Here is a 23,768-nt window from a genome sequence, read left to right as displayed (position 1 = left end):
AGCTTTTTTTATGGGAAATTTCTAGGATATTTTATTTCAGCTCGTGAAACATGGTTCCAAAACTTGACATGTTGCGTTTTATATTTTTGTTTAGTGTATTTGAAGTCATTCCAAATACTTTATCTGGGATTAATTGGGATTAATTGAACCAATAAGAATAGAAGTCTTGCGCAATGGAACCAATAAGAGTGGACGCAAAAGAAAAACGCAAATCCCGCCCATCTGGTACTCCTGGCAAGCTAGAGCAAACGCTAACAGTATCTGAAAGATTTCAGATAGTATTTGAACCCAGGTCTGGTGGCCACTGGTCTAACCCAGAGACATATACTTAGCTCGTTGGACCAACTTTGAAATTGTAATATTGTTCTAATTCTAGACATAGTGACATATAATTATTGAAATGTTTCCCATGTTATGCTAATGATGTGCTAACATGGCTCCATAGAATGTTCAAGTGTCATGTAAATGCATCATAATGTTTAAGCCTTAATCGCCCCAGCTGTCTAAACACATGGTTCTGGTCTAACCGATCAATCAATCAAATGTATTTATAAAGCCCTTTCTACATCAGCCGATGTCACAAAGTGCTGTATAGAATCCCAGCCTAAAACCCCATACAGCAATGCTGATGTCGAAGCACGGTGGCTGAGAGAGAGAGAGAGAGAGAGAGAGAGAGAGAGAGAGAGAGAGAGAGAGAGAGAGAGAGAGAGAGAGAGAGAGAGAGAGAGAGAGAGAGAGAGAGAGAGAGAGAGAGAGAGAGAGAGAGAGAGAGAGAGAGAGAGAGAGAGAGAGAGAGAGAGAGAGAGGGAGGAGAGGGAGACACCAGGAGAGAGGGAGAGGGAGACTTCCAGGGAGAGGGTCAGTCAGTCAGTCAGTCAGTCAGTCAGTCAGTCAGTCAGTCAGTCAGTCAGTCAGTCAGTCAGTCAGTCAGTCAGTCAGTCAGTCAGTCAGTCAGTCAGTCAGTCAGTCAGTCAGTCAGTCAGTCAGTCAGTCAGTCAGTCAGTCAGTCAGTCAGTCAGTCAGTCAGTCAGTCAGTCAGTCAGTCAGTCAGTCAGTCAGTCAGTCAGTCAGTCAGTCAGTCAGTCAGTCAGTCAGTCAGTCAGTCAGTCAGTCAGTCAGTCAGTCAGTCAGTCAGTCAGTCAGTCAGTCAGTCAGTCAGTCAGTTAGTCAGTTAGTCAGTTAGTCAGTTGGTCGCTCACCGGATAAATACTCCAGACATAAGACTGACCCATTTGGGACGCCCCGACACAAACTATTGCAGCATAAACCTATCTCATTCCCACAGGAGACAGTCCTGTCCCTCCCGGCTCCGTCCCCTCTACACCGGGAGGACTACCTGTCCAACACCAGGAGAACCACAACAACACTTCCAACACCTGTCAGAAGTGCGGAGAGCAGTTCCCTACCTTCTACAAGCTGCGTGTCCACCTGACCACCCACAGGGGAGAGAAGCCCTTCTCCTGTCCAGACTGTGGTCAGCGCTTCTCAGCCCGGGGCTACATGGAGTCACACCAGAGGGTAGGTTCAGTTGGTTTGAGTGCGTCCCAAATGGGATCCTATTACCATTGGGCTCTGGTCAAAAGTATGTCCCAAATGGGATCCTATTACCATTGGGCTCTGGTCAAAAGTATGTCCCAAATGGGATCCTATTACCATTGAGCTCTGGTCAAATATATATATAAAAAAAGCTGTGCACTATATATATATATATATATATATATATATATATATATATATATATATATATATATATATATATATATATATATATATATATATATAGTGCACAGCTTTTGACCAGAGCCCAATGGTAATAGGATCCCATTTGGGACGCACTGGGATCCTATATATAGAATACAGGAACATTTGGGATGTATCCCCTATTTCTTTATTTAAATTGTTGTTCAGTTTAAAACCATTTTAAAAAGAAATCCCAGAGGACAATGAAAATGTTAAAGCTGAAATCCGTAAAGGGGGGAAACAGTGCCACTGTTCGCCCAGACTGTTCTCCCAGACTGTTCGCCCAGGCTGTTCGCCCAGACTGTTCGCCCAGACTGTTCGCCCAGACTGTTCGCCCAGACTGTTCGCCCAGGCTGTTCGCCCAGACTGTTCGCCCAGACTGTTCGCCCAGACTGTTCGCCCAGACTGTTCGCCCAGACTGTTCGCCCAGACTGTTCGCCCAGGCTGTTCGCCCAGGCTGTTCGCCCAGGCTGTTCGCCCAGGCTGTTCGCCCAGGCTGTTCGCCCAGGCTGTTCGCCCAGGCTGTTCACCCAGACTGTTCACCCAGACTGTTCACCCAGACTGTTCACCCAGACTGTTCACCCAGGCTGTTCACCCAGGCTGTTCACCCAGGCTGTTCACCCAGACTGTTCACCCAGGCTGTTCACCCAGACTGTTCACCCAGGCTGTTCACCCAGACTGTTCACCAAGGCGCTAATGTCGTTGAGGATCCAGCAGCGCAGAAAACACATGGTGTTCTAGCGCAAATGATGTCCGAGGGAAAAGTAAAGTGTTTCCAGTAACTTCTTTATTACTGTAATATCCCAAGTGGACATGGCAGTTTAGTAACTTCTTTATTACTGTAATATCCCAAATGGACGTGGCAGTTTAGTAACTTCTTTATTACTGTAACATCCCAAATGGACGTGGCAGTTTAGTAACTTCTTTATTACTGTAATATCCCAAGTGGACGTGGCAGTTTAGTAACTTCTTTATTACTGTAATATCCCAAATGGAGGTGGCAGTTTAGTAACTTCTTTATTACTGTAATATCCCAAATGGACGTGGCAGTTTCACCAAATACAGATTCCAGGTTTGACTAAAGGATCACTTTAGTCAAACAATATATTTAGGGTATTTTCATTCATTAGCCAATGTTTGTACAACCCCCCCCCCCCCAATTTTTTTTTTTATAATAATTGTGCATGTCAAGTTTTGTAGATTGAGCACTTATTGTCCAAAGCAAAAACTCTGATCGTTAAAAAAAACTATTCCTTTTAATTACACTTATTTCCAATGTGGTCCTGGGTGTAGGTACACATCAAGGAGAGACCACACCCCTGCCCCGACTGTGGTAAAAGGTTCCTCTCCCTGGGAGACCTGAAGAGACACCAGCAGAGCTTCTCCGAGGAGAGACCGTACAGCTGCTCCGAGTGCAGGAAGAGTTTCACTCAGCCGGGGTTCCTAAGGGCACACCAGAGGACACACACCGGGGTAAAAGGTTACCGCTGCCCCTACTGTCACAAGGACTTCTTCACTGCCTCCAGTCTGAGGAGACACAGGAAGCAGGCGCATGCGGAAGAGACCGTCACGCTGCCCCCTAGTGGTGGACTCCAGCTGTCACATGCTGGAGAGAGCCTGGGTCAAGCTGAAGCTGGTGTACCAGGACTGAAGATCATAGTGAAGGAGGAGGAGGAAGATCATGTTTTTGGTGAGTACATGTTCTGTCACATGTCATGGTCACACCTTATTATGTCAAACTGGTTTAGTTACACACCAACTACTAATAAAATGAATTAAGGAGGGCTTCTCCTATAAAATATAAATCATTAAAGCTAGAGTCCTTAATTGAAACAATAACAAAGCGGACACCCCGCCCCTGTTTTGGTAAAAAGCTGAGGAACGGGCCTGGAGAAATGTAACCACTCTCAAATGCATAGACCGAGCAATGAATGCAAGGACTGACCATCTATGATATCAAAATGTATAGTTTTAAGTCTACAAAAGTGTTTGCTAAAAATGTACATTGTTTACAAACATTAGAGCAAAACAATTTTATATTTTGGGTTCTGATGGGGTACGACAGTTGAACTAAACTCATTTAAATATTTATTTATAGTTATATTCTACAAGAATCACTGGGTATATATCATTAAAGGAATGTTCCACAGCTTGCCTCCACAACTCCACAGGAAGTTGTTACACGCAAACCTCTCAGGCCACTTTGCACGAGCAGTGCAACAATAAAATGCACACATACACTACATGTCAATCAATCATTTCACCCACACCACTCCAACACATGAACTAGCGTCTGTGTAGCCAAAAGCGCTCAAATAGAACTTGGTTCTATCTGAGATGCTCCACCCACTGCAAGTCACCTCCTTATTGGATACCAGGAAGATACAAACCCAAGTCCCCTCCTTATTGGATACCAGGAAGATACAGACCCAAGACCCCTCCTTATTGGATACCAGGAAGATACAAACCCAAGACCCCTCCTTATTGGATACCAGGAAGATACAGACCCAAGACCCCTCCTTATTGGATACCAGGAAGATACAAACCCAAGTCCCCTCCTTATTGGAGGACCCAATCCCCGTGATTTACTGGAGAAGGAAACAGAGATTTTGAGGCAAAAGATCAGGGTGCCGAGCGAGGATCATGCGACGAGTGGCTAATTTGCCCTTGCCTTCTGTTCTGCTAGCTGACGTTCAATCGCTGGGAAATGAAATGGGACGAACTGAAAGCACGTATATCCTACCAACGGCACATTAAAAGCTGTAATATCTTATGTCTCACCGAGTCGTGGCTGAGCGACGACGCTAAGAACATACAGCTGGTGCAGTGAGTCAATATAAACTCCTGGTCTTATCCCGTTCTACTTTAGTATTACATTTAATATGTTTTTAAACAACTCAGATACCATTTGAAAAAATGATTGCACATGTATTACAGTTCATCCAGATGACCTGGATGAAGCCCCTGTACTGACCATCGATATTCCTCATCAACCTGGATGAAGCCCCTGTACTGACCATCGATATTCCTCATCAACCTGGATGAAGCCTCTATAGTGACCATCAGGAGATCGACATTCCTCATCAACCTGGATGTAGCCTCTATAGTGACCATCAGGAGATCGACATTCCTCATCAACCTGGATGAACCCTCCGTAGTGACCATCAGGAGATAAAGTTGAAGTCGGAAGTTTACATACACTTAGGTTGGAGTCATTAAAACTCTTTTTTCAACCACCACTCCACACATTACTTGATAACAAACTATAGTTTTGGCAAGTTGGTTAGGACATCTACTGTGTGCAATGACACAAGTAATTTTCCCAACAATTGTTTACAGACAGATTATTTCACTTATAATTCACTGTATCACAATTCCAGTGGGTCAGAAGTTTACATACACTAAGTTGATTGTGCCTTTAAACAGCTTGGAAAATTCCAGAAAATTATGTCATGGCTTTAGAAGCTTCTGATAGGATAATTGACATCATTTGAGTCAATTGGAGGTGTACCTGTGGATGTATTTCAAGGCCTACCTTCAAACTCAGTGCCTCTTTGCTTGACATCATGGGAAAATCAAAAGAAATCAGCCAAGACCTCAGGAAAAACAATTGTAGACCTCCACAAGTCTGGTTCATCCTTGGGAGCAATTTCCAAATGCCTGAAGGTACCACGTTCATCTGTACAAACCATATTATGCAAGTATAAACACCATGGGACCACGCAGCCGTCATACTCTGCTGCCTGTGACTGGAACGAATTGCAAAAATCGCTGAAGTTGGAGACTTTTATCTCCCTCACCAATTTCAAACATCTGCTATCTGAGCAGCTACCCGATCGCTGCAGCTGTACATAGTCTATCGGTAAATAGCCTACCCAATTTTACCTACCTCATCCCCATACTGTTTTTATTTATTTACTTTTCTGTTCTTTTGCACACCAATATCTCTACCTGTACATGACCATCTGATCATTTATCACTCCAGTGTTAATTGTAATTATTCGCCTCATGCCTTTTGCACACAATCTCTTTTTTCTTCTTCTGTGTTATTGACTTGTTAATTGTTTACTCCATGTGTAACTTTGTGTTGTCTGTTCACACTGCTATGCTTTATCTTGGCCAGGTCGCAGTTGCATATGAGAACTTGTTCTCAACTAGCCTACCTGGTTAAATAAAGGTGAAATAAAAATAAATAAAATAAATACTGCTCCAAGAGATACCTTAGTGCGAAAAGTGCAAATCAATCCCAGAACAACAGCAAAGGGCCTTGTGAAGATGCTGGAGGAAACAGGTACAAAAGTATCTATATCCATAGTAAAACAAGTCCTATATCGACATAGACTGAAAGGCTGCTCAGCAAGGAAGAAACCACTGCTCCAAAACTGCCGTAAAAAAGCCAGACTACGGTTTGCAACTGCACATGGGAGCAAAGGTCGTACTTTTTGGAGAAATGTCCTCTGGTCTGATGAAGCAAAAATAGAACTGTTTAGCCATAATGACCATCGTTATGTTTGGAGGGAAAAGGGGGAGGCTTGCAAGCCGAAGATCACCATCCCAACCGTGAAGCATGGGGGTGGCAGCATCATGTTGTGGGGGTGCTTTGCTGCAGGAGGGATTGGTGCACTTCACAAAATAGATGGCATCATGAGGATGGAAAATTATGTGGATATATTGAAGCAATATCTCAAGACATCAGTCAGGAAGTTAAAGCTTGGTCGCAAATGGGTCTTCCAAATGGACAATGACCCCAAGCATACTTCCAAAGTTGTGGCAAAATGGCTTAATTACAACAAAGTCAAGGTATTGGAGCAGCCATCACAAAGCCCCGACCTCAATCCTATAGAAGATTTGTGGGCTGACCTGAAAAAGCGTGTGCGAACAAGGAGGCCTACAAACCTGACTCAGTTACACCAGCGCTGTCAGGATGAATGGGCCACAATTCACCCAACTTATTGAGTGAATATGAAATGTTTGACCCAAGTTCAACAACTTAAAGGCAATGCTACCAAATACTAATTGAGTGTATGTAAACTTCTGACCCACTGGGAATGTGATGAAAGAAATACAAGCTGAAATAAATCATTCTCTCTACTATTATTCTGACATTTCACATTCTTAAAATAAAGTGGTGATCCTAACTGACCCAATACAGAGAATTTTTACTAGGATTTAAATGTCAGGAATTGTGGAAAAACTGAGTTTAAATGTATTTGGCTAAGGTGTATGTAAACGTCCAACTTCAACTGTATATATTCCTCATCAACCTAGATGAAACCTCTGTACTGGACTGACCATTAGGAGATAGATATTCCTCATCAACCTGGATGAAACCTCTGTAGTGGACTGACCATTAGGAGATAGATATTCCTCATCAACCTGGATGAAACCTCTGTAGTGGACTGACCATTAGGAGATAGATATTCCTCATCAACCTGGATGAAACCTCTGTAGTGGACTGACCATTAGGAGATAGATATTCCTCATCAACCTGGATGAAACCTCTGTAGTGGACTGACCATTAGGAGATAGATATTCCTCATCAACCTGGATGAAACCTCTGTAGTGGACTGACCATTAGGAGATAGATATTCCTCATCAACCTGGATGAAACCTCTGTAGTGGACTGACCATTAGGAGATAGATATTCCTCATCAACCTGGATGAAACCTCTGTAGTGGACTGACCATTAGGAGATAGATATTCCTCATCAACCTGGATGAAACCTCTGTAGTGGACTGACCATTAGGAGATAGATATTCCTCATCAACCTGGATGAAACCTCTGTAGTGGACTGACCATTAGGAGATAGATATTCCTCATCAACCTGGATGAAACCTCTGTAGTGGACTGACCATTAGGAGATAGATATTCCTCATCAACCTGGATGAAACCTCTGTAGTGGACTGACCATTAGGAGATAGATATTCCTCATCAACCTGGATGAAACCTCTGTAGTGGACTGACCATTAGGAGATAGATATTCCTCATCAACCTGGATGAAACCTCTATAGTGACCATCAGGAGATCGACATTCCTCATCAACCTGGATGAAGCCTCCATAGTGACCATCAGGAGATCGATATTCCTCATCAACCTGGATGAAGCCTCCATAGTGACCATCAGGAGATCGACATTCCTCATCAACCTGGATGAAGCCTCCGTAGTGACCATCAGGAGATCGACATTCCTCATCAACCTGGATGAAGCCTCCGTAGTGACCATCAGGAGATCGACATTCCTCATCAACCTGGATGAAGCCTCCGTAGTGACCATCAGGAGATCGACATTCCTCATCAACCTGGATGAAGCCTCCGTAGTGACCATCAGGAGATCGACATTCCTCATCAACCTGGATGAAGCCTCCGTAGTGACCATCAGGAGATCGACATTCCTCATCAACCTGGATGAAGCCTCCGTAGTGACCATCAGGAGATCGACATTCCTCATCAACCTGGATGAAGCCTCCGTAGTGACCATCAGGAGATCGACATTCCTCATCAACCTGGATGAAGCCTCCATAGTGACCATCAGGAGATCGACATTCCTCATCAACCTGGATGAAGCCTCCGTAGTGACCATCAGGAGATCGACATTCCTCATCAACCTGGATGAACCCTCTATAGTGACCATCAGGAGATAAAGTTGAAGTCGGAAGTTTACATACACTTAGGTTGGAGTCATTAAAACTTATTTTTCAACCACTCCACACATTACTTGATAACAAACTATAGTTTTGGCAAGTCGGTTAGGACATCTACTGTGTGCAATGACACAAGTAATTTTCCCAACAATTGTTTACAGACAGATTCTTTCACTTATAATTCACTGTATCACAATTCCAGTGGGTCAGAAGTTTACATACACTAAGTTGATTGTGCCTTTAAACAGCTTGGAAAATTCCAGAAAATTATGTCATGGCTTTAGAAGCTTCTGATAGCCTAATTGACATCATTCGAGTCAATTGGAGGTGTACCTGTGGATGTATTTCAAGGCCTACCTTCAAACTCAGTGCCTCTTTGCTTGACATCATGGGAAAATCAAAAGAAATCAGCCAAGACCTCAGGAAAAACAATTGTAGACCTCCACAAGTCTGGTTCATCCTTGGGAGCAATTTCCAAATGCCTGAAGGTACCACGTTCATCTGTACAAACCATATTATGCAAGTATAAACACCATGGGACCACGCAGCCGTCATACTCTGCTGCCTGTGACTGGAACGAATTGCAAAATCGCTGAAGTTGGAGACTTTTATCTCCCTCACCAATTTCAAACATCTGCTATCTGAGCAGCTACCCGATCGCTGCAGCTGTACATAGTCTATCGGTAAATAGCCTACCCAATTTTACCTACCTCATCCCCATACTGTTTTTATTTATTTACTTTTCTGTTCTTTTGCACACCAATATCTCTAACTGTACATGACCATCTGATAATTTATCACTCCAGTGTTTATTGTAATTATTCGCCTCCCTCCTTATGCCATTTGCACACAATCTCTTTTTTTTCCTTCTGTGTTATTGACTTGTTAATTGTTTACTCCATGTGTAACTCTGTGTTGTCTGTTCACACTGCTATGCTTTATCTTGGCCAGGTCACAGTTGCATATGAGAACTTGTTCTCAACTAGCCTACCTGGTTAAATAAAGGTGAAATAAAAATAAATCAAAGAAATACTGCTCCAAGAGATACCTTAGTGCGAAAAGTGCAAATCAATCCCAGAACAACAGCAAAGGGCCTTGTGAAGAAGCTGGAGGAAACAGGTACAAAAGTATCTATATCCATAGTAAAACAAGTCCTATATCGACATAGACTGAAAGGCTGCTCAGCAAGGAAGAAACCACTGCTCCAAAACTGCCGTAAAAAAGCCAGACTACGGTTTGCAACTGCACATGGGAGCAAAGGTCGTACTTTTTGGAGATATGTCCTCTGGTCTGATGAAACAAAAATAGAACTGTTTAGCCATAATGACCATCGTTATGTTTGGAGGGAAAAGGGGGAGGCTTGCAAGCCGAAGATCACCATCCCAACCGTGAAGCATGGGGGTGGCAGCATCATGTTGTGGGGGTGCTTTGCTGCAGGAGGGATTGGTGCACTTCACAAAATAGATGGCATCATGAGGATGGAAAATTATGTGGATATATTGAAGCAACATCTCAAGACATCAGTCAGGAAGTTAAAGCTTGGTCGCAAATGGGTCTTCCAAATGGACAATGACCCCAAGCATACTTCCAAAGTTGTGGCAAAATGGCTTAAGGACAACAAAGTCACGGTATTGGAGCAGCCATCACAAAGCCCCGACCTCAATCCTATATAAGATTTGTGGGCAGATCTGAAAAAGCGTGTGCGAACAAGGAGGCCTACAAACCTGACTCAGTTACACCAGCTCTGTCAGGATGAATGGGCCAAAATTCACCCAACTTATTGAGGGAATATGAAATGTTTGACCCAAGTTAAACAACTTAAAGGCAATGCTACCAAATACTAATTGAGTGTATGTAAACTTCTGACCCACTGGGAATGTGATGAAAGAAATAAAAGCTGAAATAAATCATTCTCTCTACTATTATTCTGACATTTCACATTCTTAAAATAAAGTGGTGATCCTAACTGACCCAATACAGAGAATTTTTACTCGGATTTAAATGTCAGGAATTGTGGAAAAACTGAGTTTAAATGTATTTGGCTAAGGTGTATGTAAACGTCCAACTTCAACTGTATATATTCCTCATCGACCTGGATAACGCCTTTGTACTGACCATTAGGAGATAGATATTCCTCATCAACCTGGATGAAACCTCTGTAGTGGACTGACCATTAGGAGATAGATATTCCTCATCAACCTGGATGAAACCTCTGTAGTGGACTGACCATTAGGAGATAGATATTCCTCATCAACCTGGATGAAACCTCTGTAGTGGACTGACCATTAGGAGATAGATATTCCTCATCAACCTGGATGAAACCTCTGTAGTGGACTGACCATTAGGAGATAGATATTCCTCATCAACCTGGATGAAACCTCTGTAGTGGACTGACCATTAGGAGATAGATATTCCTCATCAACCTGGATGAAACCTCTGTAGTGGACTGACCATTAGGAGATAGATATTCCTCATCAACCTGGATGAAACCTCTGTAGTGGACTGACCATTAGGAGATAGATATTCCTCATCAACCTGGATGAAACCTCTGTAGTGGACTGACCATTAGGAGATAGATATTCCTCATCAACCTGGATGAAACCTCTGTAGTGGACTGACCATTAGGAGATAGATATTCCTCATCAACATGGATGAAACCTCTGTAGTGGACTGACCACCAGGAGAATGCGCCCAACCACCAAGGCAGGTGAAGCCACTCTTGTTTCCCCCCCCCAAGTCTTTTTCCTTGAAGTATCCACGCTAGGAAGAAACAGTAGGCTGTGGTCGGCAGGCGGTATTTTCTGAAAGGGGGGGGGAGAAAAGACCAATCAGATTTGTTGTTAGGATTGTGTGTTCTCTATCATTAGTAAACCCAGCTGATAGATGGAGCCGATACCAAGGTAACGTGATCGAAGTCTACCATGACGACGAAAATATGAACAAGATGTTGGGAGATTACCATAGCACGCTTGTAGCCTATTGAATGCTATAGGAGACTAGTAAATACAGCTATTTTTTATGATCTTCAGGATTACAATCTCCAGGCTGTTTAACTAGGAACACACACATTTTCCCGCATTCGAGGGGGCGGAGCAGGGGAAGTAGAGATCAGGAAATCAACCTCACTCCTCCCTGAAGCTCGTTGTAGTTTTAAAAAAAAACGTGATTACCCCCAAATATGCCACTGATGGTAAAATCCGGATACAAAAAAATAATACCTAGCTTTTGATCTGCAGGGCTACAGGTTCATAACGTGATCTGGACAACAATGTTGAGGTCAAAAAATGGCCATAGTGTTCCTTTTTTAATTTTAAGTCCAAAAATGGATGTAGCAACTGTAGATTCTAGCTTTTTTTAATGACTCATTACCCTTTGACCTTTTTTTAAATGACTGATTACCCTTTGACCTTTTTTAAAATGACTCATTACCCTTTGACCTTTTTTAAAATGACTCATTACCCTTTGACCTTTTTTTAAATGACTCATTACCCTTTGACCTTTTTTTAAATGACTCATTACCCTTTGACCTTTTTTAAAAATGACTCATTACCCTTTGCCCTTTTTTAAAATTACTCATTAACCTTTGACCTTCAGCTCTCATGTTTAGTTAGTTATGGTTTAGTATATTTAACCCAAACTATTTTCCTCATCCACACAGAACACAGTTCTAACAACCACCACTCTGAGACTACTGAGGAGAGTCTCCCTGCAGCCGTAGAGCATAAACAACAACAACAACAACAACATAAACAGCATCACAGCTGTCACAGAAGAGTCCACTCCTGCCTTGTGTGTGGAAAGGAGTTTCCCATTGCATACAAGCTACAAGTCCATATGAGAATCCACACTGGAGAGAAGCCTTACTCCTGCTCAGTGTGTGGGAAGAGCTTCGCCCAGAAGGGGAGCCTGACGCTCCACCAGATCGTCCACACCGGAGAGAAACCTTACTCCTGCCCCGACTGTGGGAACACCTTCTCCCAGATGATCAGGTGTGTTGTTGTTATCAGTGTAGACCAGTGTTGTATTAATTAGTGCACACCTAGATTCTAGTGCACACCATAGCAAAACGTTTTTGCAAAGGAGTACGAAAACTAGCGCTTCATATTGAACAGGTCATCCCTTCTCTGTTACGGCCGTGTGCATCCTTTTGGTTCCTAGTGAACACGATCCTCGTCCGTCCTCTTTAAGTATATTATATATGTATTTAGTTTGGCACATGCCATTTGCTCGTGGAGTTCATTGGTTTGTTTTGACTGGCTGCTCTGTGGTGCAATAAAACTTAAACTACCTCTAACTAACATATCTTTATAACTGATCAGCCTGAAGAGACACCAACTGCTGCACACGGGAGAGAGACCGTACCGCTGCTCCGAGTGTGGGAGAAGCTACACCCAGCAGAGAAACCTGAGGTGTAACCTATGGTTTTTATTTATCAATTATACGGTTTACAGGGTCATTTCAAGTAGTCAGAAGTTTTTTGTTGTTGTTTTTTTAATCTACTTTTATCTTATCTTAGGGCCCACCAGCTGAAGCACACCGCAGAGAGACTTCACCGCTGCTCTGTGTGTGGGAAGAGCTTCTTCACACCCTCAGGACTCAGGGATCACCAGAGGTTAGTATGGACTTGAATCGATGATTTCACTATTATTTTTGTCATCTCTTTTATTTGATGTTCCTTTATTAATCTCTTTTATTGCCTTCTGTTGTTTTTTTAAAATCTCCTATATTTCATTGTTAAGTGTTGTGATTTTAAATACACTTTTAAATAAAGTTTGATTTGATTTAGGTCTCACACAGGAGAGAAACCATTCCCTTGCTCTGTGTGTGGGAAGGGCTTCTCACGGCCTGGTCCCCTGAGAGAACACCAGCAGACTCACACAGGAGATGGTGGACAGGTGGAGCGAGACCGCGGCAAGGTGGGAGACAATTGTAGCCACGTCCCAAATCGCAATAGCCTGGGCCTTGGGAATAGGGTTCCATTTAAATTATGACTGACAGTGTTTCAAGTGTTTCAAGAGGAGACGTCAATATTCTGTCATCTAGGGAACCTACATAGGTAGTTAGGGCCAAGAGCTTTGTTATTCCTATCTTGTTTAAAAAAAACTAATATTGAATTAAATTTCCATTCTAGGACCCTGGTGACCGATCGAGACCCAAACCCAAAGAGTCCCTGGGTGAAACTCTGGGACTGAAAATTATAGTTGAAGAACTGGAGAAAGAAGAGGAGGGGAAGGAGGCGAGAGAAGAAGAGGATGAGGAAGTTGGTGGTTTGATCAATTCCGACGGAGAGGAAGTTGGTCACGTTTCTCTTTCTAGTAAGAGGCAGAATGATAATTTTGATTGAGCTCTTCAAAATGGCACCCAATTCCCTGCATAGCACTACTTTTGACCAGAGCCCTATAGGGAATATGGTACTATTTGATACACAGTCTCTGTATTAGTTAGTCGGTCAGCTAGTTTTAGCATAGCGGCTAAGTATTTGTTTAACCTGCTCTACACTTTGGCCCTTAGGGCTCTATGTAGGGAATAGGGTTTAATTTGGGGACGCAGATCCATTGTTTAACCTTTTCGCTTTTCCACACAGGAAAAAGCCCTGTCCCAGTCTTTGTTAGCGGTGAGATTCCCTCTACATCAACAGAACCTGAACAACACCAAAAAAATCCAGATGAAACGATACAGAACCAAGAAGCCTCACCTCTGCTCGGTGTGTGGAAAGGAGTTCCCTAAACCATCGAAGCTAGTTGCACATCTCCGCACACACAGTGGAGAGAAACCCTTCCGCTGCTCTGTGTGCGGTAGAGGTTTCTCCACAGGGGGTATCACCCTACAGAGACACCTTCTGACGCACACAGGGGAGAAACCTTACCACTGCTCTGTCTGTGGGAAGAGGTTCATCCAGCGAGGGGAATCTGTTAAAACACCAGAAGGTACACACTGGAGAGAAACCTTACTCCTGCTCCGTGTGTGGACGGCGTTTCCCTCGATTTGAGCGTCTGAAGGACCACCAGCGGACACATACAGGAGAGAAACCTCAATCTTGCGATGTCTGTGGGATGAGGTTCTCCTACGCATCCTCCCTCAAGGTCCTTTAGCCATTATTACCACACTTCCCCACAATGTTAAATTTAATTTGTCACATGCTTTGTAAAGAACAGGTGTAGACAATATACACAATGAGTAACTAGTCCAATGCTCTAACTACTAAGCTACCCAGCCGCCCCAGGGTAGATGTGAGATTGATGTGAGGTTGATGTGAGGTTGATGTGAGGTTGATGTGAGGTTGATGTGAGGTAGATGTGAGGTTGATATGATAGATAAACTATTAATTAGTCTGATGGCTTGGGGGGTAGAGGCTGTTCATGGTCTGATGGCTTGGGGGGTAGAGGCTGTTCATGGTCTGATGGCTTGGGGGGTAGAGGCTGTTCATGGTCTGATGGCTTGGGGGGTAGAGGCTGTTCATGGTCTGATGGCTTGGGGGTAGAGGCTGTTCATGGTCTGATGGCTTGGGGGGTAGAGGCTGTTCAGCAGTCTGATGGCTTGGGGGGGGTAGAGGCTGTTCATGGTCTTATGGCTTAGGGGGTGGAGGCTGTTCAGCAGTCTGATGGCTCCGGGTTGGGGGTAGAGGCTGTTCATGGTCTTATGGCTTGGGGGGTAGAGGCTGTTAAGCAGTCTGATGGCTTGGGGGGGTAGAGGCTGTTCAGCAGTCTGATGGCTTGGGGGGTAGAGGCTGTTCAGCAGTCTGATGGCTTGGGGGTAGAGGCTGTTCATGGTCTTATGGCTTAGGGGGTGGAGGCTGTTCAGCAGTCTGATGGCTTGGGGGGTAGAGGCTGTTCATGGTCTTATGGCTTGGGGGGTAGAGGCTGTTAAGCAGTCTGATGGCTTGGGGGGTAGAGGCAGTTCAGCAGTCTGATGGCTTGGGGGTAGAGGCTGTTCATGGGCTTATGGCTTGGGGGGTAGAGGCTGTTCAGCAGTCTGATGGCTTGGGGGTAGAGGCTGTTCATGGTCTTATGGCTTGGGGGTAGAGGCTGTTCAGCAGTCTGATGGCTTGGGGGGGTAGAGGCTGTTCAGCAGTCTTATGGCTTGGGGCGGTAGAGGCTGTTCATGGTCCTGTTGTTTCCAGACTTGGTGCATCGGTACCGCTTGCCGTGCATTAGCACAGAGAGCAGTCTATGACTTGAGTCTTTGACAATGTTTTGGGCTTTCCGCCTGGTATAGAGGTCCTGGATGGCTGGGAGCTTGGCCCCAGTGATGTACTTGGCCGTACGCGCTACCCTCTGTAGTGCCTTGCAGTCGGATGCAAAATTTCTTATCAGCATCCGGATTAGTGTCCTGCTCCTTGGAAGCAAAGCTCTAGCCTTTAGCTCAGTGCGGATGTTGCCTGTAATCCATGGCTTCTGGTTGGGATATGTACGTACCGTCACTGTGGGGACGATGTCGTCGATGCACTTGTTAATGAAGCTGGCGACTGATGTGGTAAACTCCTCAATCCTGGAACATGTTCCAGTCTGTGCTGAAGAGAAACAGTCCTGTAGCTTATCATCCGCTTCATCGGACCACTTTCGTATTGAGCTGCATCACTGGTACTTCCTGTTTGAGTGTTTGCTTCTAAGCAGGAATCAGGAGGATAGAGTTATGGTCAGATTTGCCAAATGGAGGGTAACGGAGATATTTGTATGCGTTTCTGTGTGTGGAGGAAAGGTGATGGTAGAAATTAGCTTCAACAGATATCAGTTTCCCTGCATTTTAAAATCACCGGCCACTAGGAGCGCCTTCTCTGGATGAGCATTTTTGTTTTCTTGTTTATGGCCCTATATTGGTAAATAGTGTGGTCTACAGCTTATCATGAGGTATTCTAACTCGGGTGAGCAGAACCTTAATTCTAGAGATCGAGCAAACCAGCTGTTGTTAAGAGACACCTCCCCCTTTGAGCTTAGCTGACGCTGCCATTCTGTCCTGTCGATGCATAGAAAAACCAGCTAGATGTATACAATCTATATCTTTGTTCAGCCACGACTCCAAGGAGCATAGGATATTCCAGTTCTTCAGGTCCCGTTGATATGGCAGTCTCGAAACTGAGCTCATCCAGTTTATTCTCCAGTGATTGCACGTTCGCCAATAGAACGGAGGGTAGAGGCGGATTATGTCAACCGACGTAGTTCACTAGTTATCTCCACATTCCCCCTTACAATATTTCTATCCCTTTAATGATGTAAGGTGAGTTGTGACCCAGCTCTTTAACTAAATTCTGACTTGACAGGTGTCATGAGAATTTCTATCCCAATGTTCTAACTGAACTATTTTGTATCTCTGTCTAATTCCTGAAGGTTGTAAAGCTCCAGTTCAAAGAAATAGACAGAGTCTCAGCCTGCAATAGATCAATACTTTATTCAGAGAGCGCTCTGTCTTCAAAATGAGAACACAGTCTTTTAATAGCACACACACACAAATGAACTCACATCAGTAGAAACTCCACCTCGTTTTAGGTGGGCTGTATTTTTCCACAGTTCACATACATAGTTTATCACACTTCTGCAACATGTTTCATTATCTTCTGCAAACCGTTTCTAACAGTTTTTCTCCTCCCTAGGGTGGGGAGGCCTCTTTCCAGTTATTAGTTTCACCGTTATTACAAGTCGACAGTTCAGTTGTCCTTGAATGTCTCAACTATACCTTAGCTCATATTGCGAAATAGTAACACAATGGCCTAGTCTTAAAAAGTCTAGTCACACATATTATTGGATTATGACTCTAACACATTTTGACTCTTAACACATTTCATACAATTATATGGTTTCAGGGTGGAATACTTTAGTCATTATCTTAAACATACAAATTCTTCTATCAACAGGTCCATCGCAGGATGCACACCGGGGAGAGACCTTACCAGTGCTCTGTCTGTGGGGAGAGCTTCAACTCAACAGCAAACCTGAGGAAACACAGACAGTCCCACACTGGAGATAAAGGGTCTGCTAACATGAAGAGGGGTCGGCTCCTGAGGTCGTCCCACATTGTAGAGGGGTCTGCTGCTGTTACTGGAGGATTTCAGACTGCTGGAGGTGATGCTCTGGTAAATCATCAGACTACCTGTGGACTATTCAAACCAGATGGGGGAATAGGACATCACTAACAGGATTAATTGATTGATTTTTGGCTACAATATTTGTACAGTTTAAAAGTACAAATAAATGCCAGAGGATAAAAGCATTTTATAAACTGGGTGGTTTGAGCCCTGAATGCTGATTGGCTGACAGCAGTAGTATATCAGACATTATAAACTGGGTGGTTTGAGCCCTGAATCCTGATTGGCTGACAGCAGTGGTATATCTGACATTATAAACTGGGTGGTTCGAGCCCTGAATTCTGATTGGCTGACAGCTGTGGTATATCAGACATTATAAACTGGGTGGTTTGAGCCCTGAATCCTGATTGGCTGACAGCAGTGGTATATCAGACATTATAAACTGGGTGGTTCGAGCCCTGAATTCTGATTGGCTGACAGCTGTGGTATATCAGACATTATAAACTGGGTGGTTCGAGCCCTGAATGCTGATTGGCTGACAGCAGTGGTATATCAGACCGTATACCACGGGTATGACAAAACATTACATTTTTGGGCTCTAATTACGTTGATAACCAGTTTATAACAGCAATAAGGCACCTTGGAGGTTTGTGGTATATGGCCAATACACCGCGGCTATACCCCCTCGTGCCTTATTGCTTAAAAATACACGTATTTCATCAGAGTAGGATGGAATAAAAATTTTAAAAACTAAACAGTCTCTTAACTCAACGTACTGTGTGACTCCTCTGCCATTTAGGGAACCGTGGTCAAAGATGAAAGCTCTCTGGGTCCTGACCCAAGCCACGGTGAAGGCTGCAGTCAAACATCTACCATATATATCGATAGTAAAGAAGAAGAAGAGGAGGAGGAGGAGGAAGAAGTTGGTGGTTTGATAAATTCAGAAGGAGAAGAAGTTAATTGGGATTACCTCAGTAAGTAAAATATTATTGTTGATGTATTGGCTGAGTCCTTCATAGTGAACTAGATGGTTGTTGATGTATTGGCTGAGTCCTACATAGTGAACTAGATGGTTGTTGATGTATTGGCTGAATCCTACATAGTGAACTAGATGGTTGTTGATGTATTGGCTGAGTCCTACATAGTGAACTAGATGGTTGTTGATGTATTGGCTGAGTCCTACATAGTGAACTAGATGGTTGTTGATGTATTGGCTGAATCATCAGGTCCTGGATCTTCAGCGTTGCAGGGCCCGAAGTCAGTTTCTGAAAAGTTTGAGAACCAAGTCGAAGATGACGATGAGGAAGAAGAGGGAATTGGTGGTCTGATCAATTCAGACGGAGAAGAAATTGGTTGGGATCGTCATCGTATCAGTAAGTGATAGAATGTTGACCGTTAGAATGTGGATGATTCACTCGTCATCCAACCCCCCCCCCCATACTGTTTCATCAACACAGGACAGCGTGCCAGCCGTCCTTCTGACAGCGAGGAGAGTCCCTCCGCATCAGGAGAACCTGAACAACACCGGGAGGATCACAACAACACCGACGGGAGGATCACAACAACACCGGGAGAACCTGAACAACACCGGGAGGATCACAACAACACCAAGTCTCACCACTGCTTTAGATGTGGGAAAGACTTTGCCAACATCTCTAACCTGCGGCGACACCAGAAGAGACACTCAGGTCGTTGTCTCCACTGAGCGCCTGTTAAAATGATGAGTTCTAATATGGAATTCCACATGACGTTCTTTGATTCCTTTTCATTGATATGTTGTTGTGACCCATTTTAGAATTCACTTTGAACGTGTGTTCCAAATGGCAGCCTATTCCTTCGCAGTGTGCTACTTTTGACCAGAGCTCTATGGGCCCTAGTGCACCACCAAGGGAATAGGTTGCCAATTCGGACACAACCCTAAATACTGTAAATAATCTGACTCGACAGGAGAGAGTTCCGAACACAGATCTGACAGCGAAGCCAGGAAGTCCCACTGCTGCCCAGAATGTGGAAGAGACTGTAAGAAGCTATCAGCTCTACAAAAACACATGAAGATCCACACAGGAGAAAAGCCGTACCCTTGCTCCGTGTGTGGGAAACGGTTCCGTGAAAGAACAGCCCTCCGCGACCACCAGAAAGTGCACACGAGAGAAAAACCTTACCCTTGCCCCGACTGTGGGAAGAGGTTCGCTCACTCGGGAGCTATGAAGAGACACCTGCTGACGCACACCGGAGAAAAACCTTACTCCTGCTCTGTGTGTGGGAGGAGCTACACCCAGAAAGGGCGACTGAGCGAACACGAGCGAACACACAGGTCGGTTCTATGTTAAGTTTAGATGTTCTGCTGTTTAGTCTTTGCTGGCTCCTTTTTAGTCTGCCTATCTTGTAGTATTAGTCACACATATATATATATATATAGGTTTTAGCCCTTTAAAAAAAAAGGCATTTCTACTGCTGTTGCTGATGCACATCAGATCTGGGCCACAAAACTTCTCAGAGTAGAAGTGCTGATCTAGGACCTGTCCATATAATCTTATTCATTATGATCTAAAAAAGGCTAAACTGATCCTAGATCAGTACTCCTACTCTGAGAGGTTTTGTGAATTACGGGCCCAGCTCGTTTGTCAAATAATTGGGCAAAAGATCAGAATTAGGCTGCCTGTGTAAACGTAACCTTTGTGATTTCTGTGTGTAATAAAAAGTGGTCTACACATAAAATGCATTTATTATTATTACTATTATTATTATTGTTGTTGTTGTCATTATTATCAATCATTATTATTATTATTGTTGTTGTTGTTGTCATTATTATCAATCATTATTATTATTATTGTTGTTGTTGTTGTCATTATTATTATTATTATTATTACTAGTATTATTATTGTCATTATTATTATTATTACTATTATTATTATTATTATTGTTGTTGTTGTTGTTGTTGTCATTATTATTATTATTATTACTATTATTATAGCGATGAGAAACACGACTGTTCCGTCTGTTGGAGGAGCTTCGCCAAAGCTAAGGCCCTCGTCACTCACTTCAGGTAAAGCACTTTGGCACAACAACTGGTGTTTAAAAGGGCTTTTATTAAATACATGTGTGATGCACTGATTCATTCATGAATTGATGTTTTGATTGATTCAGGACCCACACTGGAGAGAGACCCTACAGCTGTGAGGAGTGTGGGAAGAGCTACGTGCGAACCCAGAACCTCCGAGCCCATCAGAGGAAAAGTCACAGCAGCTCGCTACCAAACCCTGGGACTGGGACAGGGGAAAACCTGGCTGCAGGAGTGAAGAGTGAAGAGGATTCTATTAGTATCAGTGATGAAGAAGAGAAGGAGTTGATGCTAGCAGGGTGGAGGAAAACGAGGACTAGCCATTCACATTAGGATAGATTCCTCTTTGTGCTGACCATCTCGAGACACCGAATGAATAGAATGGACCAAAGCAAGGACTAGCCAACCACATAGGATTTCCTGCATCCAAAATGGTACCCTATTCCCTAAATACCAGGTCCTGGTCAAAACTAGTGCACTATATATAGGGAATAGGGTGTCATTTGGGATGCAGATATAATCTGTGGTGATGATCTGTAGACAAAGAACCAATAGAATAGACTGTAGTTCTAATTTCCACCAGAGGAGGGCAGCAAAGTCGGACAAATTATTAGTGTTGAGAAATTTAGTTTTATCTAAAACATACACTACATGACTAAAAGTATGTGGACACCTGCTCATCTAACATCTCATTCCAAAATCATTGGCTTTAATATGGAGTTGGTCCCGACTTTGCTGCTAAAACAGCCTCCACCTCTTCTGGGAAGGCTTTCCACTAGATGTTGGAACATTGCTGCCATAACAGCCTCCACCTCTTCTGGGAAGGCTTTCCACTAGATGTTGGAACATTGCTGCGGGGACTTGCTTCCATTCAGCCACGAGCATTAGTGATGTCGGGTACTGATGTTGGGCGATTAGGCCTGGCTCGCAGTCTGTGTTCCAATTCATCCCAAAGGTGTTCGATTGGGTTGAAGTCAGGGCTCTGTGCAGGCCAGTCAAGTTCTTCCACACTGATCTGAACAAACCATTTCTGTATGGACCTCACTTTGTGCACGGGGACATTGTCATGCTGAAACAGGAAAATGCCTTCCCCAAACTGTTGCCACAAAGTTGGAAGCACAGAATCGTCTAGAATGTCATTGTATGCTGTAGCGTTAATATTGGTAGCGAACTTTACACCACTCTGCCCGACGCTTGGTATTGCGCATGGTGATCTTAGGCTTGTGTGCGGCTGCTCGGCCATGGAAACCCATTTCGTGAAGCTCCCGACTAACATTTATTGTGCTGATGTTGCTTCCAGAGGTGATTTGGAACTCGGTAGTGAGTGTTGCAACCGAGAACAGGCTAATTTCTTTTCTCACACTTCAGCACTCTGCGGTCCTGTTCTGTGAGCTTGTGTGGCCTACCACTTTGTGGCTGAGACATCTTTGCTCCAAGAAGTCTCCACTTCTCAGTAACAGCATTTACAGTTAGTTGAAATGTGGCGTCCTATGACGATGATGCCACATTGAAAGTCACCGAGCTCATCAGTAAGGCTATTTTACTACTTTGTCTATGGAGATTGCATGGCTGTGTGCTCGATTTTTAAACGGATGTGACTTAAATAGCCGGATGCACTAATTTGAAGGGGTGTCCACATACTTTTGTATATATAGTGTATAGAAGGGTTGTCTTTTTTTCTTTCTTCTTTTTAACGGCATTGTTGGTTAGGGGCTCATAAATAAGCAGTTCACTGTAAAGTCTGCACCTGTTGTATTCAGCGCATGTGACCAATAAAATTTGATTGTCACGAAAAGGATGTGCGCAAGTCGATGGGGCAGAAGGCCATGAGTTGTTATGATTCTGAACGTCATAGCAACAATGACAAGAAGTTGCCATAGTTCCGTCTTGTTCTCGATACCATGTCTTGTTTTGACTGATGTCTCATCTACGCTAATATGGCTAAAATTAACTAGCATGCTAGCTAACCAACAACGATGTATTTGAGCGATTTGAACAAGTGCTCATTGTGCAAATGTATTGGTTTTCAAAAAAAACATTTGTATAATAAAAATATAGTTTACATATTGTCAGCAATATAAGCCTGTTTTTTTTCCTCAAAGTTGCGCCCTCATTATTAACGTAAACTCACCCCATTCCTTACAAATGTGCGCAAACGCAACATTCAAACGAGGCTACAATGAAAATGGGAGTGTGTTGATGTCAAAATCGGGGGTGTGAACTGGGTTTCTTTTCAAGCGTTTATGGTATTGGAGAAATGTTGAAAAAACGGGCCCTCCGTTACATCTAGACGTGTCATGTCGTAACGTACAGCGCGCATAAAGCAACTATTTCTGTCTTAGAATCTCTCTCCACCAGGTATAGCACTTCTCTCATCCTTTAAAAACAACAGTGACAGTAAGGGATACCTAGTCATTTTTTTTGTATCATCATTGCATGAGATCATCATTCTCAAAGCCTCTTTATTTTTGCTTTATTTTTCCAGGTAAGTTGACTGAGAACACGTTCTCATTTGCAGCAACGACCTGGGGAATAGTTACAGGGGAGAGGAGGGGGATGAATGAGCCAACTGTAAACTGGGGATTATTAGGTGAACGCGATGGTTTGAGAGCCAGATTGGGAATTTAGCCAGGACACCGGGATTAACACCCCTGCAATAAGTGCCATGGGCTCCTTAATGACCTCACAGAGTCAGGACACCCCATTTAACGTCCCAAGACAGCACCCTACACAGGGACGTGTCCCCAATCACTGCCCTGGGGCATTAGGATATATTTTTAGACCAGAGGAAAGAGTGCTTCGTACTGGCCCTTCAACACCACTTCCAGCAGCATCTGGTCTCCCATCCAGGAACTGACCAGGAACAACCCTGACTTAGCTTCAGAAGCAAGCCAGCAGTGGTATGCAGCTGGCAACAAGATCAAGATCACTTTAGCACCTCCCTAAAACCCAATCCAAATTCGACACAAACCTTCAAATAGGAATGTGATGACACATTATATAAACTCTTTATAGTGTTTTATTTACATTTTAGAGGCAATAAGGTGGTCAGTAAGACCCGACTTGGCTCATTGCCTGCTTGAAGTATGCAGAAACGGGCAGTGTTTATGTCATGTAATTGATTCTGTTGGATAGGGGAAAAATTGTGCTTTACAATGGTATTGACATTACAGTTGATCTGGAAGTTTTACGTTTTGGGCGATGTACGAGTTTACGTTAGTTGCTTAACAACTAACCCATCTACTGACCACGAACATTCCGTTGAATTACAGTCAGGTGACTGAAGAGATTCTGAAATTATTCTGTTC

The 23,768-nt window shown here is 43.6% G+C and overlaps 1 pseudogene; it reads left to right on the top strand.

The window, feature by feature from the left end:
* The first annotated feature begins 1,309 nt into the window (after positions 1–1,309).
* On the top strand, positions 1,310–22,527 carry LOC135532312 (zinc finger protein 585A-like; annotated as a pseudogene).
* Positions 22,528–23,768: the final 1,241 nt, after the last annotated feature.

This window comes from Oncorhynchus masou, unplaced genomic scaffold, assembly GCF_036934945.1.
Source record: "Oncorhynchus masou masou isolate Uvic2021 unplaced genomic scaffold, UVic_Omas_1.1 unplaced_scaffold_1812, whole genome shotgun sequence".
Taxonomy (NCBI): Eukaryota; Metazoa; Chordata; class Actinopteri; order Salmoniformes; family Salmonidae; genus Oncorhynchus; species Oncorhynchus masou.
This window is presented reverse-complemented; position numbering and strand designations above follow the sequence as displayed.